Source organism: Ambystoma mexicanum, chromosome 5p (genome assembly GCF_040938575.1).
Source record: "Ambystoma mexicanum isolate Mex_15411 chromosome 5p, UKY_AmexF1_1, whole genome shotgun sequence".
In the NCBI taxonomy this organism is placed as follows: Eukaryota; Metazoa; Chordata; class Amphibia; order Caudata; family Ambystomatidae; genus Ambystoma; species Ambystoma mexicanum.
Window position 1 is genome coordinate 1,079,452,675 of NC_090930.1, and position 17,521 is coordinate 1,079,470,195.

A 17,521-nucleotide genomic window follows, 5' to 3' on the forward strand; every position below is an offset into this window, starting at 1 on the left:
TTGAAGAGCTGCACAGAGAGCTGAGAACCGAGTCGGGTCCCTGGCCTGGGGAAACCAGTTCCATCCAATTAGGAGACAGAAATCCAGGGGTGGACAGTAAAAGGGCAAGGGCCAATGGTAGGTCTGTGCAACATTGTAATAGAAAGTTTCAGGGTGAAGAGGTAGACTAGCCACCTGACATGAAACAGACAATCGACCCAGACACCTATAGGTTATCCATAGGTTATACTACTCTGAGCACCCAACCACCAACGAGGATAGGTTTTTGGGGGAGGGTCCAAGTGATGACACCACATGGCATCAAAACTGTGAAAAGCGCCTTATAAAATTGAGATGTACTATAGAATGGTGCTTGTCCTGTGTGGTCCCTGTTGTTTTTTTTGGTAATAAACAACAGTGCTAACTTGCAGTTGACTGAGTCCTCCATTATTCTGGGGAAAGGAGTGTTGAGCCCCTGGGAGCCAAACGAGTAAGCTCATAGCTAGCCCCAGACCTCGGGTACCTGGTTTTCTCACCAACAATCTTAACAAAGTGAAGACAAATAATTGATAACTTCAATAATTACAGATATTCTCTCCCCATTAAAAATACTCGGCCATAACATATCACAAGTAAGAGGCCGATAGTTCAAGAATACATGTTGTGAATAGAACTTTCTCTTATCAAGCAATATTGGAAAAACTATTCGCAAGTGCCTGAATGTTTCAGGATCCACAATATTATTGCATAATCTACACGTCCTATGATGTTATGGAGCTTTCGTCCTTTGACCCATCACTTGTCTCGTCAGCCATGGATTCAATCTAAAGCGTAATAAGGGTGTTCTATATTTCTGATCTGGAAACTTGGTTATATACAATTCTGGATTATTTAGACTTTTCATTGTGAAATTACTGTATTGTAATGTATTATATTTAGTACATTGTTGTCAGGTGAGGATCCAATCATGAGTCCATAATTTTGTTTTAGCCCGATCTGGGTTTGTTAGCAGGACATCTATTGTAATATCTGCTGACAACATTGTAAAGACCGGAGGGGGTCTACACTTCCGCTCTCTATATGGTAGAGGGGAGGCACAGAGACCCCTGCCAAGATTCTCTATTATGGTAGTTGTGGTCGAGCAATCAAGGCCTAGCTTCTCAGGAGGTGATGCGAGCTGGTTCTTAAGTACAGTGTGGTCTCCAAGCACCCACAAAGGAATGTCCACACACTGTATCGTTTACAACACAGTCTTTATACAATTAATATTCAAGGTTGTATACACGATCACGATAACTCACTTTGTACTCCGAAAATCAGCTATGGAAAATATGTGCAATTCTAAAGTGGTACCACTAACGTTATTAGATCTCATTAAAGTGCATACGGTCAGAATGACACAAAGATCAGAACAAAGAGGAAACCAGCAGTAGAGCGAGGAAGGAAAGCAAGATGGTTGAGCAATTGGCAGAATACTGGTAACTACCGTTAAACACAGTTCTGTGTGGAGATCCCCCCACCTGGGCAACCTGTAGAAGAAAGATACAAGCCCAGTCCATATATTGTTCACACTAGACTTTCCAATAGTTCTGCAACCCCAAAGTACCTGGCGTTGTAGCGTTCCTCGTCAGGGAATCGACGGCCCTTCTTGAGTGTCCTCCCTTTCAGGCAGGAGTCACGGGTTGTCGAACGTCCGACGGAGAACAGGTCGAGCTACGACGGTAAAGTGGCCGCGTTGTTCCTAGCGGTGCTTGTTGATCGGGAAGTGTAAACGTCCTGCAAGGAAGAGGCGAGCGGGGCACCTCGGTGTCGATAGCTCTGGACCGCAAAGAGTTGAAGAACTGTGGCCCAGCAAGGGCGTCGAGTCGTTTGTGTTTCTGTGGTCTTAGGGTGGCAGGAAGCCCACCGGTGGATGCTCCTCGGCGCGTCGAAGGTGAGGCCTTCTCCAGCCGGATACAGCAGCGACGATGCGGACGAGAGCATCTTTGGATCAATGAAGTTCTCAGGCAACAGGAGCACGGTGGCTCCAGTCGGCGACAGCGGTAGGCGACAGTGGCGGACAACAGTCGGGGCGCTTCTCCGCAGCAGTCCCCGTATCGGGTAGGTAGCCTGTTGAAGGTCTGTCTACCAGGGAGCTTAGGCAAAGATCAGCTGTGCATGATGCTCCCTCGTAGCTCGGGAAGAGGGTGCCTTACCAGGTGCTCTCTGGGTCAGTTCTTGAAACACAGCAGCTTACAGATTGCAAAGGAGAGCAACAGCAATTCTTCTCATCCAGCAGGGTTTCAAGATCAAGCTTCAGTTACTCCAGTTACTCGTCGTAGTGGACTTCAGCTTCTGAACATGATTCCTAGCAGTGAGAGGTCCCCAGATATACTGTTGATCTGCCATTCCTTCCGCTGGGTCACACTCAAGCATCCAATCACGACTACGGTCATTCATGCAGGCAGGCAGCCAATCAGGCACACAGGGCATTCAGGTCATTCACTTCTCTCCAGACACTCACAACAAGTTATGTGTATTGGGACAAGTACCGAGCTATTCAACACTCCAAGCTACATTAATACCAGTTTTTGGCAGGGCTGTCTCAACCATTGTGTCATCCACCAGATACTCGACAGCCACAACATAGAATGTATATTCGTCACACACTCCATTCACCCAGGTCCCACCCACAGGCATACCCACAACATACGGTCATTGAGAAGGCTCCAGCCAGTCTGATCGGCATTTCCCCACACTACCATATATGGAACTTCCACCCAACAGCCAGTCAGGGGGAAGGGACAGAGGCAGGGCTTCCCAGGACTTCGGGAAGATCAAGGTAACAGGTGATGGAAGGCAAGAGGCCATGGGGGCCATTTTGTCTCCATCCGGAATCTACCGATTCCAATTACAGGGCCTGGGCATCCCAAAATGGAGGACACTCAGGGCACCAGTCATTTCAGCACAGAGCTACCACCAGCCCGTACCCTGCTCTGGGGGTCACACACAGGTGCCCAAAAACATACACTAGAGGCACAGGGTTGCGCCCCTATCTATGGGTGCCATAAGGGTATCCCATGGGTCTGTTCACCAAACCAAAAGAGAGAGAGCTGCACCGCCAGGAGACCCACATTAACTCCTGCACAGAAAACACAATAGAACACACGATAAAAAGCAGTAAAAGGCAAGGATACGGAGGCCCTGTCCCTCCGATGCATTTCCAGCATCACAAACATAGCAGCAGTAACTTGTTTTTTCCACTTTACTACGACATCACCATCAGTAGAGTCAAGGTGTACAGATAAGATTGACAGCAGAAAATTAGGTTCATTACAGGCAATACATTTTTTATACAAATTTAGCATTTTTCAAGCGCAATTGACCAGCTCATGACGGACAATGCACATTGCAATGCTAGAAGGAAGAGACAGAACCCTCTTCCAAAAGTGACTTTCGAGTTTGGTCCTGGAGGATGTATCCATATGAACCCTGGTCTCTGCACCCTATATAATAACCTGAATCACCTTTTGTTTATACAATTTTATAACTGGCTCTAATGAAAATGTGCCATATTTTCTGTGAATCACCAAGGCTTGGACAGCTGCAGTATGTTCTTTTCTTTTCTTTTCCAAATGACACAGAAGATCAGACGGATGTTTCTTCGTGTTTGAGCCAAGATAGCAGTACTCATTTATTACCTCAAGGCAGGATCCCTGAAGATGTCAAGCAAAACTGAACTTTTTACCTTGCCGTTTAGGGGCACAAATGAGAATCTTGGTTTTATCTAGATTTATCACCAATTGATTATATGTGGCATATGACTCTAATGCTGATTAAAAAAAATGTGTAATACTCTCTGGGTTTTTGAGAAAAGTATGAGATCATCAGCATATAATAGCCAGGGGAATAGAGCCCATTCTCGGCAAATCAGAAAATATGGATTTGAAGTAGCGGACAATATCTGCTATAAAAACGTTACAGAGGATGCTAAAATGCAAAAATGCAGCTGTTTCAGAACTCTGGATGTTAGAATGGACTCAGATAGCTGCCCGTTTGGTGTTAACTGAATCTGAACTGAAGTCTGCAAATGGAATTGCGAGACCATGGTGCGTATTTAAGGAGGACAGTTCACCTTTTCAATCTTAGCATTCAGCAACTCCCTTTATACAGACTCATATTCTGCTTCAGAATCTACAAATGCCATGTAGATATGCTGTTTGGTTTGCCGACCATGATACTTAATCGCTGTGATTGCAAATAGGTAGGCTGCTATTCCTAGACGCGGTACAATACCTGTCTGAAAGGTGTCAAACATCCTCGCCTCCCTGACTCATAAGGAAAAGTCTTTGAGTAGTAGGCGTGCAAAGATCTTGCCTGGATCGTCCAACAATGCAATGGGATAATAATTTTAAGGTGGTTCTCGATCACCCTTTTTAAATATTGGAACAATAATGCACTTTTTCCTGGTTGACGGAATCTGCTTTTTCATAATTACTTTTAGAAAGATTACATGTAACACTGCAGCCCACTGTAATGGATGAGCGTTTAGCATATTAATAATTTGTAATGCCATCCAGGCCAGGTGTTTATGTTTTTGCACTGGTTTCTGGTTCATGGCGGGCTGCAGTTTGAATAGCCTCATGACTTCTCCATAGTGACCGTCCACACATGACACACTAGTGTTCAGATTTAAACGAGCAATTCTTAAACACTTTTTAAAATCAGCCACTTATTGGGCAGGCCACCGAAATCTATTGCGCCCACGAGAAGTCCCAGGAAGTAATTATAATCTGATCAGTAAGAGTGGTGGACCACAACCAGGACATTGTAAATAGTTCATGATCACTGTGTTGTGGTGCTGGATGATGTTGAGCATGTTTCTTTGAACAAATATGTAATCATTTATTGCTGTGTGATTGCCTCTTCTCCATGTCGTTAAGGGGCAATATCCCCCTTAAGAACACCATTTAGCATGACAAATTGTCTTTCTTACATCACTTTCAGCCATCTTTGCATATTTGATCTACATCAGATCGCCTGTCAGCCTTGTTCGTCAGGCAATGAATGTTCAGATCGTCTGCTAAAAGAACAAAGGTGACAGTCGAATCATGTACAATCAAATCTAGCATTTGCTCCAAATGAAAAAGGAAAGTAGTCTCTACAATTCCGAGATAATTCCAGTATACATTTAATACAGCAAGTGTGACAGAGGCCTATATTTGCTTTAATAGCAACCATAAGGCCTGCCAAAGCTCCACCTCGAATCGATGATTTGGTGAGCAACAGAGAGAGAATATAACTGTGCCATACTGGAAGTTTGGTGAACCCTGTTTCCTGCAATAGGATGATATCAAAGTTATTTAGAGGATTTTCATCTGTAGACAAAAGATATTTGAATCCTCTACTATTTCAACTCGCTAAATTGCATGAATTTAGGTGTGCAATGATGGGTTGTTATGGTTCAAATACACCTTCATTAACATGAGGAAGTCTTGAGGTCCAGACACCCTGTGAGTTTGGGGCTGGAATAGATTTGACTTGTCTCATTGCAACAATGTCACCTCTCGAGCACGTGTTACTTAAAGACAAATAACTTGTGTCTCGCTTGCAATATGGTATTTAAAACGATACCTGACTGGATCCATAATCTGGCCCCAGTCAAATCATGATCAAGAAATTCAACTTGGTCAATGTCCAAGTAACGCAAGTTTTCAAGTACCTGGATGTTACTAAATATGCTCAATATGCCTGATCTATTAAGAGTATAGGTATGATGGACTCCTCCTCTACATTGTAGTATTTAAGTGTCATAAGTACCAAAAGCATCCTGCTTGTTATCCTGGCCCATAGAAATCAACTTATCATTCGGTGGAAATGTAACATTAATGTTCATCAAATTGGGTCTTGCCTTAGTTTCACTACACTCACGGTCATTGGGGAGGAACTTGATGACGCTCGACCCTGACTTTGGTAAGCCATTAAAAATTACAATAGATTTTGCGATTTCATTCCTCCTTTGTTCTAATGTGAGGAATTGTGGTTCACACATGAGGCTAAGGGCACAGGGACTGTCAGATTTCTTGCAGAAGAACAATCCCTAACTGCCAGAGCTACATGGGAGCCAGTTGCCCGACTCAAAGAATCTGCTGCAGATATTAAATCGTCTAGTGTTTCATACTGGCTAGGAGGAGAGGAGAAGAGGAGGACGAGTTAGCTAAGGGGGCCACATTTGCTTTCTCCAAAGTTTGTCTGGTCCTTGTCCTTTCCTTTCGGCATATTTTTGGGTGATTACATGTTTTGCGTGGAAAGTTTGTTCATTAGGTAGTGTTAGTGATTGCAGAAAGTGTTGTGACCTTTGCTCTTTTGGATCATCTGTGGTTTTGTATTGGCAAAGATAGTAAATGGCGGGCAGGTAACACTAGAGACAATTGTCTTTGAGTGTTGTATTAAATCTTGGGTTGCATCAATAGTACCCTCCTTCATACCATCTGGATCACTAGAATCAGTTGTAGAAGAGTGTAAATTGTTTTCCTGGGGGACTTGAATCCAAGAAGCTAGATCAGAAGCTTGTCAATTACATACAGTATTTATGAATGTCTTTTGACACACACACCCAGGTACATTCTGTGTAACAACACCATCATTCAATATATTTTTAGAAATAAACTTTGCCAATAAGTCATTATGCAAATGCAATTTTGCATCTATCACACAGTTTAACAACATCTTAATTCAATATGTTTTTAGACGTGAGATCTACCAATAGATAGTTCTGCATATGCATTTTAGCATCTAAGGCTTCATCAAGTTTAGCAAGCGATGTCAACGCTGTATTCATTGTACTTAAAGTCACCTCAACAAAAGATGAGCAGGGCTGGGGTGGGGGGGAATGAGACTCTCCTCGCGTGGGATTTGCATATGGAATTGATAAGGTAGAGGAAGTGGCAGAGGAATTCGAGAACATGGCAGGTGACTGTGACAAGGCAGACGGTGGAGGCAGAGAAGGGTGAATGACAGCTGACACCACATGAGAATTAAAGTTCTTCCTTCTCTAATCATTAACAGTATGTAGAGACGGGGAGGGGAGATGGACTGGGAAACAGCCAACACAGCGTGAGGATTAATTACCACCCCTCTCTGCTTACCACAGACATCTGCGTCAAACGTGAGTCAGAAAGATCTATAGTACAGGTGTCTGGATGGTCAATAGAAGGTGTGGTAGAGACTACGGTGGGCTGGACGACCATGGTGGCATCATACCTTAAATGGGGAATGTGACTACAATTTGGGGATTGGTTACATGTTGAAGAACCCAACGCAACTTCGAGTATTAGGGGATCTACAAGATAAATTAGGATTTGATCAGGGATTTCAGAGGCCGCATTATGTGAAGGTTCCATTCTACTGCATTTGCCCGAAGAGTTAACAAGACCGGCTATGTGTGATTTTGAAGTCCCAAAACCTCTAATGTCAATTGTTAAGGATAACGCTCACTTACTAGTGCGAGCAAGTCACTGTCCTGAAGGTGATTTAACAGGTTCATATTCCATACGTTTTTTTTGAGGACATATTGTCACTTATAGCCAAGATATTAATAGGAAGCATAGCTGATTTAAGGGTATATAGATATGTCATTTAAAACAAACAATAGAAATTTGAAATGCAAATGAATAGTGACTAAAATCTAATACGTGATCAGCTGGTCAGCTCTTATAAGTAACATTTACAAATGGAACACAAAGACAACTCACATCCCCCTAGCCCCCTGCCAAACTGCCCAACTGCACTCGCCAAAGCACTCTGCAAATGCTTGCGTGCAAATGCACCTAACTGTTGTTTTTTTAGGCAATTGGGCTCAAAGGGGCAGAGCAAAAGGGGAACGCTATATTAAATGTTCACAAAAGTTAATAGAAAGTCCTTAATCGATTCGAAGTTAGCACTATAGTGAAATTAAAGAGAACACCATGTTAGAGCAGCATTCCAACTGGATAACGGCTCCTTGAATGTAAAATCAGTACATCCAACTTACCAAAGGAAACAGATGGTGTGTCCTGCCCAACTGCACTCACCAAAGCACTCTGCAAATGTGCACAAATGTGTGTGACCGTTGTTTTTGTAGGCAATTGGGCACAAAGCGGCAGAGCAAAACGGGTATGCTATATTAAGTGTTCACAAAATTTCACAGAAAGTCCAAAATCAATTGGAAGTTAGTGCAAAGGAATCCAATGGTGTGTCCTGCCCAATTGTACTTGCCAAAGCACTCTGCAAATGCACGCCTACTCTCTCTACTCCCACCCGCCTTCCACACTCTCTATGAACACTCTTCTCTCTTCCCAGACCCAACCTAGCCCTAATCTCAATATCGATACCCACCTACCCTACCCCAACTCTCTATCCCAACCTACCCACTCTACCCCTACTTTCTCTACCCACTGCCACCCACACTCACTCACCCTATCCTCACTTTATCTACCCCCACCCACCCAACCTACCCCCTCTCTACCCTTACCCACCCATCCTACCCCAACTCTCTGAATCCCCACAAGCTCTAACCCCAATCCACCATTCCAACACCCACCCACACTGCCACCCACTCTCTAACCCCACCTACCAACCCTACTCAAACTCTCTACTCCCACCCACCCAACATACCCCTGCTCTCTCTATCTGCACCCACCTACACCACCCCCTCTCACCCACATTACCCCCACTTTCTCTACCCCCAAGCTACCCCCACTCCTTCTACCCCCACCCACCCAACCCTAGCACTGCTCTCTCTACACCCACCAAACGCCCACTCTTTCTACCCCGCCAACCCACCATACACCCACTGTCTCTTCCCCTGCCCACCCACTCCACCACCACTCTCACTTCTCCCCTCCTACCCAACCTACAGACACTCTCTGAACCCCCACTCATCCATACTACCCTCACTCACCCACCCTTCTCCTACTCTTTCTACCCCCACCCGCTCAACCACTACCCACCCAACCTACCCCTGCACTCTCTGGCCCACCAACCCACCCTACTCCCACTCTTTCTCTCATGCCACCACTATCTCCCCCACCCACCCACCCTACCCCCACTCTCTCTAGCACCACTTAAACACCCACCCCACCCACCCTCATTACCCCCACTCTTTCTATCCCCATTCTCTCTAGCCTACTCACCCAAGCTATGCCAACTCTCATTTCCCCCACCCACCCAACCTATCCAATTATCTCTATATCAACCCACCCAGCCAATCCCAACTCACCCACTCTACCCCCAAAAAATACACCCTACCCACTCACTTTCCCTACTCCCACTCTCTATCCCCACCCGCACACCCTACCCAAACTCTCTCTACCCCACCCACCTTACCCTCACTCTCTCTATCCACACCCATTCACCATACCCCTGCTCACCCACACTATCACCACTTTCTCTACCCCCACCCACCAACCTACCCCCACTCTCTCTACCCCCATGCATCAATACCCCTGCTCTCTCTACCCCATCCACCCAACATCCACTCTCACTACCCCCACCCACTCACCCTACCCCCATTCTCTCTACCTCCACCCACCTCCCCCACCCTCACCTTCTCTACCCCTGCCCACCTATCCCACCTCAAGTCTCACTTCACCCCTCAAACTCAACCTACCCACTCTCTCTCTACACCCACCCATTTACCAAACCCCCACTCTCTCTTCTCTCACCTGCCCTACCCCTACACACCTAAACTACTCCCAGACACTCTGCCTCCACCAACCCACCATACCCCCACTTTCTCTCTTATACCTCCACTATTTCACCTGCCCATCCACCCAACCCAAACTCTCTCTACCCCACCCACTCATCCTACCACCACTGTGTCTACCCACACTCACCCACCCTACCCCCACTTTCTCTATACCCACCCACCCATCCTACCAGCACTTTTGCTACCCCACCCACCCTTCCTACCTCTGCTCTCTATGCCCACACCCACCAAAACCCCACTCTCTCTACCATACACCAACTCTCTCTACCCTCGCCTGCCCACCCCACCTCCACTCTAACTTCTCCCCTCTTACTCTACCTACCCACACTCTCTCTACCACACTCATGCACCCTACCCCCATTCACTCTACCTTCTCTATTCCCCCACCCACCCTGCTCTCTCTATCCCCTCTCATCATTCCTCTCACACCTTCGCTTTATTTATTTTCCTCTCATTCTCAAACCTCATTTGTCTTCTTGCTCATGGCATCCTCCATTAATGCCTTCCTCTGTATCTCTATTCCCCTTCTCATTCTTTTGCACACCTGCACCCCTTATCGCATCCTACTTTGAAACTTTGCACTATCTTCCTAGCACCTTGGTTCGTTCCTATAAATTCAAAATGGAATGAACACCAACAAACGCCAAAACTATTGGTACTCACAATGCTTGTTGTACTGGCCTGCCAGTTTGCAGAACTATGTATGACCTTGGGGCTGCCCAGAGCGATGCCAGAGTTGAAAAATAATTCTAAACCTTCCAGCCATCACCTCTTGAGTTTTGCTCAAGTTCCCCATAATGACTACAGTAAGTGCATGTGAGAGTAGGTGCAGATGAGACATATATTATATCAATGCCTTTGAGATATTTTCCCCGAAAGAGTGTTTCTATTTTAGTGTCAATGGAAAGCAACTTTTCGGCAAAATTACATTTCATTTTTAACGCGGATTTTTTAACTACCAACAGGTTTTTTTTTACTTTCCCTACTTTTTGGCATGCAAACCTTAATTCGCCCAATCTCATGTTTGACCACGTTCGATGAAGATCCATGCACGAGGTAAAACGTTGCAGAGAAACAATATTTTTTCATTTTTTAATGTTAAGTAGTTGTAACCTTAACTTTATTGTTGCTACGGTTATGGTATCACGATTTTACCTAACAAGGATGTTGGCATACATACAGGGAACATTTTTACTAGCATCTGATTTTGTCAAAAGAAAAGAACATGACTATTTTTTTGATTTAAGTGCATGCTCACATGAATCCCCAGCACAGCACGGAGCTTGTTCAAAAAGTGAATGACAAATGAACAAGTCACGGGTGTTCAGTGTTGTAATGACTTATACTAATGTATTCCTTCATCTAAATACAGATTTCTATTTAAAATGCAGCATACGTGAGTATTATAAATTCCAGTTTAATGGATTCCAAATAATTGGCCTTTAGACATGATGAATAGCTTTTTAAAGCCACAGATAGAAGAGTACAAGTTTTCACTCTTAACAATGAGCCTTCCACATTACCCATGTCAAATATGCCTAGCAATGAATTGGTACATTTCGTTATTGAAATGCAAAGCAGCGGCAGATGCTAGATGGAAAATGACCCATCATTGAAACCCCCTGCCTACAGTGCCAAACAAGATGGTACCCTTCACTGGAGTGGACAAAAAGGAAGATAAGACGACTGTCTGCTTTTATGTCCCAAGCAACCCCCTGAAATGCAAATGATAGCACTATCTCCTCTGCAGACTTTTGTTAGATTTACTGGCTTAAAAAAAGGACATCTAAACCTGAATAAATTGCAGGAATTTGCAAACGATAACATGCATGGAAGAAGCTTTTCAAGAATACGCAGGCTGCCTCTAAATGGACCAAAGAAGAGAAGGGGCGTTCTCTGGTTATTCACAGATTTCAAATACGCCAGACATTCAGAGCTCCTAAAATGAAGGAATAAATTAGTCATTTGCTCAAGGTCTGCACAATATTCACTTTACTGATTGTGTCCATTTTCAAGGACTCAAAAAAAAAACTTGAAGCTCAAACATGAATGACAATCAATATAGAAACAGCTCTCTCTCTCTCTCTCTCTCTCCCTCTCTCTCTCTCCCTCTCTCTCTCTCTCTCTCTCTCTCTCTCTCACACACACAACCACACACAGGTGCACTATTGTTTTTAGAGAACTTAATAACTGAGTTGTAATTTACAAAATGTATTTGTGATGGTAAATTAGGTATGTTAATGGCTAGTTGGCATTAGGGGGTGTCCAAGAGGGGAGGAGGGGGTGGGGAAGAGGGTAGTAGGGGTTCCCCACATTAAAAGTAAAAAAAAACACAATATAATTTCGATGATGAAAGTATCAATCAGTAATTATGTCTATGAAATGATGCTGTCATGTTTTCATTCTTCTATGTTTTTGGATGCATGATTTACACTGTTGTTGTGTGGCACATTTCCCTGCTTTCACTTGATTGAAGCCTCTTTTTGACACTCAAGATATAGTTAAATTGCTAAACTCATAGGAAGAACACTTTTTCGGCAGTTTATAACTTCGCTTCCCCTGTTCCCCTGGAGGAATTGTCACCTAACTTTCCAAAAAAAGTATATGGCCGGCTCTGAATCTTTTTGCCAAGTTGGGTGAGGTTTCGTGCGGGGGGGGGCAAAGTTATAGGGGGGTCCCAATAATCTTTTTTTCCATAGACTGAATGGGGTAAAACTTTGCCATATACCATGCGTTAAGCCATATTTAAAAATGATAAGGAATGGAACCTTGACAGGTTGAGAGGCGAAGATGGAATGTGGAATGAGCATATACAAGATCCCCTACTTTTCGCAGATTTCAAAATGCTTTGTAATGCTTGAATGTCTTTGTAGATTTTATTTGTTAAAAGTTGTCTCATGGATGGGCATTTGTAAACAACGTTAAAGGTGCCAGAACGATTGCTCGGGGGCAACATGCTGTTTTGGAAACAGAACGGTGCTGAGCAGCAAAGGTTTGATACCCAGTCCTTTGCTTAGAGGCCACAAGCATAGCATGTAATACATAACAATGTATATCTATTTTTTTAAAGTGTCTCAATTACAAAGTTTATTCATGATGCCTCTCTTTATGGAATAATTGCTTACTGTTTTATTTTTATTTATTTTTACAACTCACTTAATACCTGAGTTTGGTTTCTAAGCACAGATCTGGGATTTGAACCTTTGTTGCTCTGCATGGTCCTACTTCCAAGAGCAGCTTGTTGCCACTGTGCTATCCTCCTTTCGCTTGGTCTTGATGATCACAGTCCTACTAAAGCGTTAAAAATGATGACAAGGCGCACACTCTGGTTCCCAGTCAAGTCCTCCTGCTGTAACACCAAATTGTCTTCTCCTCCAAACGTTTTCTTGACTCCATCAATCAACACGGAGGCTGTGTTCAATCATCAGGGAGGCTGTGTTTCTTTTCCTTTGCAGGCATGTCTTTTTACATTTCCTTTTCAGGTGTTTCAGGTTATTTCACATTGATGTCTCTAAGGATTATGGTACTTGTATTTTTGCACCTTTTTCCATTGCAGGTGACTGGGAAACAACTCCTTCCAAAGCACAAATCTTACCCTTCATAGGGGGAGGGCGAAAACCATGTTTATGGCTCTGCATAGTGAGGCATGACGTAAAGGGTGTGTTTGATTAAAATAACTTTCTCATATTCTAAATAGGTGGAGCACCAAGGATGATACAATAATTTATTTTTATATTTAGCCATTTTCAGGTCTGTAAAAACAATGTTGGCTATGGTATTTCTGTCCATTTTCTGATGGCTTGGTTTGCACCTAGTCCTTGAGTAAGCTAATCAGAAGACTTGTTTACTTAGGCGGCTGTTTCGGGTAAAGTGGAAAAAAATGGTGCTTAAGCAATTCTTAATGATTTTAATTCCAACAGCGATCCATTGTAGATGTGTTGGTCAGTCTGGGTTGAGTAAGATTACAGTTTGTGCTATGCGATTGAATACAATTGAAAATGGATCTTTGCAAGTGAAATGGAGTTGAGGTCTAAATTGGATGGAGTTGTGTACACAAAACACAGGGGCCCTCATTAGGACCTTGGCGGACGACCATGGCGCTATTAGCACCATGGTCCATGGCGCTAAGTTGCCAACTCCGCCATGGTGGTTGGCGGACTTACCGCCCCATTCCGACCTTGGCGGGGCGGTAAGTCCCCAATCCCCATTTTACCCTTCCCCATTCCCATTTTTGCCCCATAGGGCATAATGGGAGTGGGGAAGGCGTTAATTACGCCACCGTAAATTACGGTGGCGTAATTAACAACAAGGTCCCTTAGCGCCATGGATTTTAACGCCTGCAAAAAGCAGGCGGTAAAATCACCATGGCGCTACGGGAACTCGTACTCAGGCGGTAAGGGTCGGCGAAGTTTACGCCGGCGTAAACCCCTTACCGCCTGGGTCGTAATGAGGGCCAGGGTCTAAGGTGCTTATTTGTAGGAGCTGTGATTTTCTGCGTGCAGCAAAGGTCGTCCATACTCGTCATTAAGTTTCTAGTAGGACTATGGTATAAGTTGTAAACATAAATAAAAACAAAATTCCCTGGAACCTGGAATCACTTTATTTTTTTAAGACATGAACTTTTCTGCTATTAAATCAGCCTATGAGTGTGCTGAATGTGTTGTCTGTCCTGGCAGGTCAATACATCTGGAGTAAATGTATTAGATGGGTATGGAAATGGTACAAGATAGCAAAATTAGTTCTCATCATAATATATACTATTATGTAACATGACCATTCACTTTTTTCTATTTTTCCAATAAACATTAGTTCTGGTCCATCTTGTACACACTATCTTGACATGTGTTCTAAAAACTTTGTTGATTCATGCACAAATAAAGCTCATGGAAGTTTTACAACCATCATATCTCGGGATCAAAAGATCTGGTGCATGATGAGAGATCTGAGTATCTTCTCTGTGGCAACCTGCTCTTATAGACTACAATAAGGGAATTTTGAGTGCTAAAGCTGCCTTCATCACAGGCCGGATTGAAGTTGTCATTATTAAGCCTCATGAGCAGTTTAAAACGGTCCAGTCTTTTACCTGTTCATATTGTTTTGATTGCCTTCATTTGCATCTCTATCCAAAGCGAATTAATTTAGCACGTTCTTTGTGAAAATTGCATTCGCTCCTGCTTGGGAACAGGATTGTGGTTTCTTTAGTTTTAGTTTTCAGCGTTCTTCATGTGAACAAGTTCCTCCTTTAATGTCACTCTCAAGCCTGTTATTAAACCTGAAGATCCTTTACCTGCCTTGTTAGCACAGGCGCATGCTGTTATACTAGTCCCATATGTGATATAATGTTTCAACTGAGCTCTGAGTCAGGGGGAAGTGCCATTTTCACTTGCACAATTATGGTCTCCTGGCTACTAAAGAAAACATCCTTGGATCCATTGATTTTAATCAACTACTTACCTATTGCAGGCATCCTTTTGGTAGCAAAGCTTTCCGAGAAGGGGGCTGGGGCGGGTCACTGTTCAATTGCAACAACATATAGGAACGTCCAATTATCTCAATGTGTTGCAATCAGTTTTCCACCCTAAATATGGAAATGAAGCTAGACTTGCCAGTCTGAAAAATGCTGATCAGGGCCATTTATTTTTTGTGGTTATGCTGGGCCTTTCTACTACATCTGATGCAGTCAACCACAATATGTTATTATGATGGTAGAGTACCTCCGCTGACTTATCTGCCAGGCTACGTTGTGGTTTCCATAGTTCCTTAATGAAAGGGCACAGAGGGTCTGACGTGGCCCAATAATCGCAGATGCCATTCCTAGAGTCCCGCAGGATTCCCAGTTGTCCCCACTTGTTTTCATTAACTGTATCCAGCCACTGATGAATTTTTTTTTGAAGTATGACCTCAACCACCACTCGTAAAAGAAGGATATGAATGTGTAGCTTAGACTCTTTGACACAGATGATGATTTGCCAAGACCTGATTTCATGGACGAAGTGACAGGTTGGATGGCTTTCAATGGCCTTCAGCTAAATGCTACAAAAACTGTTATTTTGTAATCACAGAAACAAGTACTTCAATACCCCTCTTGCTGTCCTAAACCTCCACCTCTGTTCAGAATTCCCACTGCATGCACTTCTATGATAAAAAATCCAGGCTTCCTTTGTTAATCAAATTTAGGGCTGGAAACTCAACTGTGTGAAGTACATTTTTATTTTTCAGACGTGGACTCCTCTGCCATATTCTACCCTTCATGACTAAAAATGAGCAGGCAGGCATTGTTGAACCTTAATCAAAGACATGCTGCACTATGGGGGTGAGGAGTTCGACCATCTGCATGGGGATAGTGTGCTCGCCTGGCTTTTTTGATTTTTTGATAAGTGAAAATGAATTATGGGAGATCAACCTCCGAGGACTGTGTGAGGCAATTGCGCACACAGTCCATCTGCTTTCCCCACAAAATGCATAGTCACATGTACTCCGGGAAGATACAGCCTACAGGCGCCACCTTCCCTTGTCATAGTCAGCTGGAATGCGACATCCCCGAATACATTAAAGCATCTAAAGGAGGGGGAAGGCGCACCTTCCACCAGCATGGGCAGCCTAATTTAAATAGCAAAGGCTCCATGGATCTCCTTTACTTTTGTCCTTCGGCTGGTGGCAGTGCATACTAATGGAAGATAATTGAAGCAAGCCTGAAGGGCCTGGTTGCCGGAATAGACAACAGGAAAGACGGGGCTAACACCTCGTTGGTATGCAATGTGTGAACTTAAAGCTCATTCCCACCGCTCTGTATGGAAGGCAGTGAAATTCATGTCTGCATCCACTATTTACCTTAGGCAAACCCCTGCAGATCTGACCCCTTTCAGAGGGGAGAAGCATGTGGCTTTGGTAAAACAGGAAGTCTGCTCCCAGGAAAAACTTCAAGGGAACCCTGTGCTTTAATCAAGAGTCCCAAAGGGCTCAGTTACGCAGAGAGACACTTTGATCTACAACATCAGAGATGATTGGGACCTAGGTATAAGTTGTGAAACCCTTGTATGTCCTGTTGCATAGCACTCTGTCCTGACATCATGCATAACAGAAGATTTTTGGTGGGGACCCAGGATTGGTTCAGAAATGTAGGCTTAGCCTGCACCAATCACTCGGGCCCATTTGGCTTTAAAAGAGGGCTGAATCCCTCACTTAGCAGATCATCTGAAGACTTTGAAAGGAGTAAGAAGAAGGACTCATTTGGACTCGAGCTGAAGGTACAGTCTACCTTACATCTTCTGCAAGTGAAGGAAGGCCATGAGTTTCAAGAGGGAAGCAAGATGCCTCCCCTAAACATCTCACAGCAAACTTAGGGAGATACCGGATTCAGAGGACCCATCCAGCAGCTCCAGAACCGGTACCCAGCCAGCACACAGCGTGCCCTGCTAGGTTCTGCCAGCAAGCTTCCTAGTTGGGAAGTGCCAGAGAGTCTCTGGACAAAGGACAAGGTTATTGCCTGCAGTCACTCTCCTGAGCTTTGGGCCCTTGAAAGGACACAAGCCCTGCGAAGAAGCTAGGAGGACTGACAAACAAGCATCATCCAGCATCCATCTTTTAGGGACATTTTCAAGACCGTTGAGTCCTTGAACCGCATCCAGCTGCACCACTGACTGTTGTCATACCACAGTCACCAGAGCCATCCTAGCCTCCTCGACCAGCATTTCCGATCCACCAAACAGCACAGAGACAATGATTCCTGTTTCTGAGCCACCGCGCTGGACAAACTGCAGATGTCCTTAAAGCCTTGCTTGCCATACTGCCTGGCGCCTGATAACCACAGCTGTC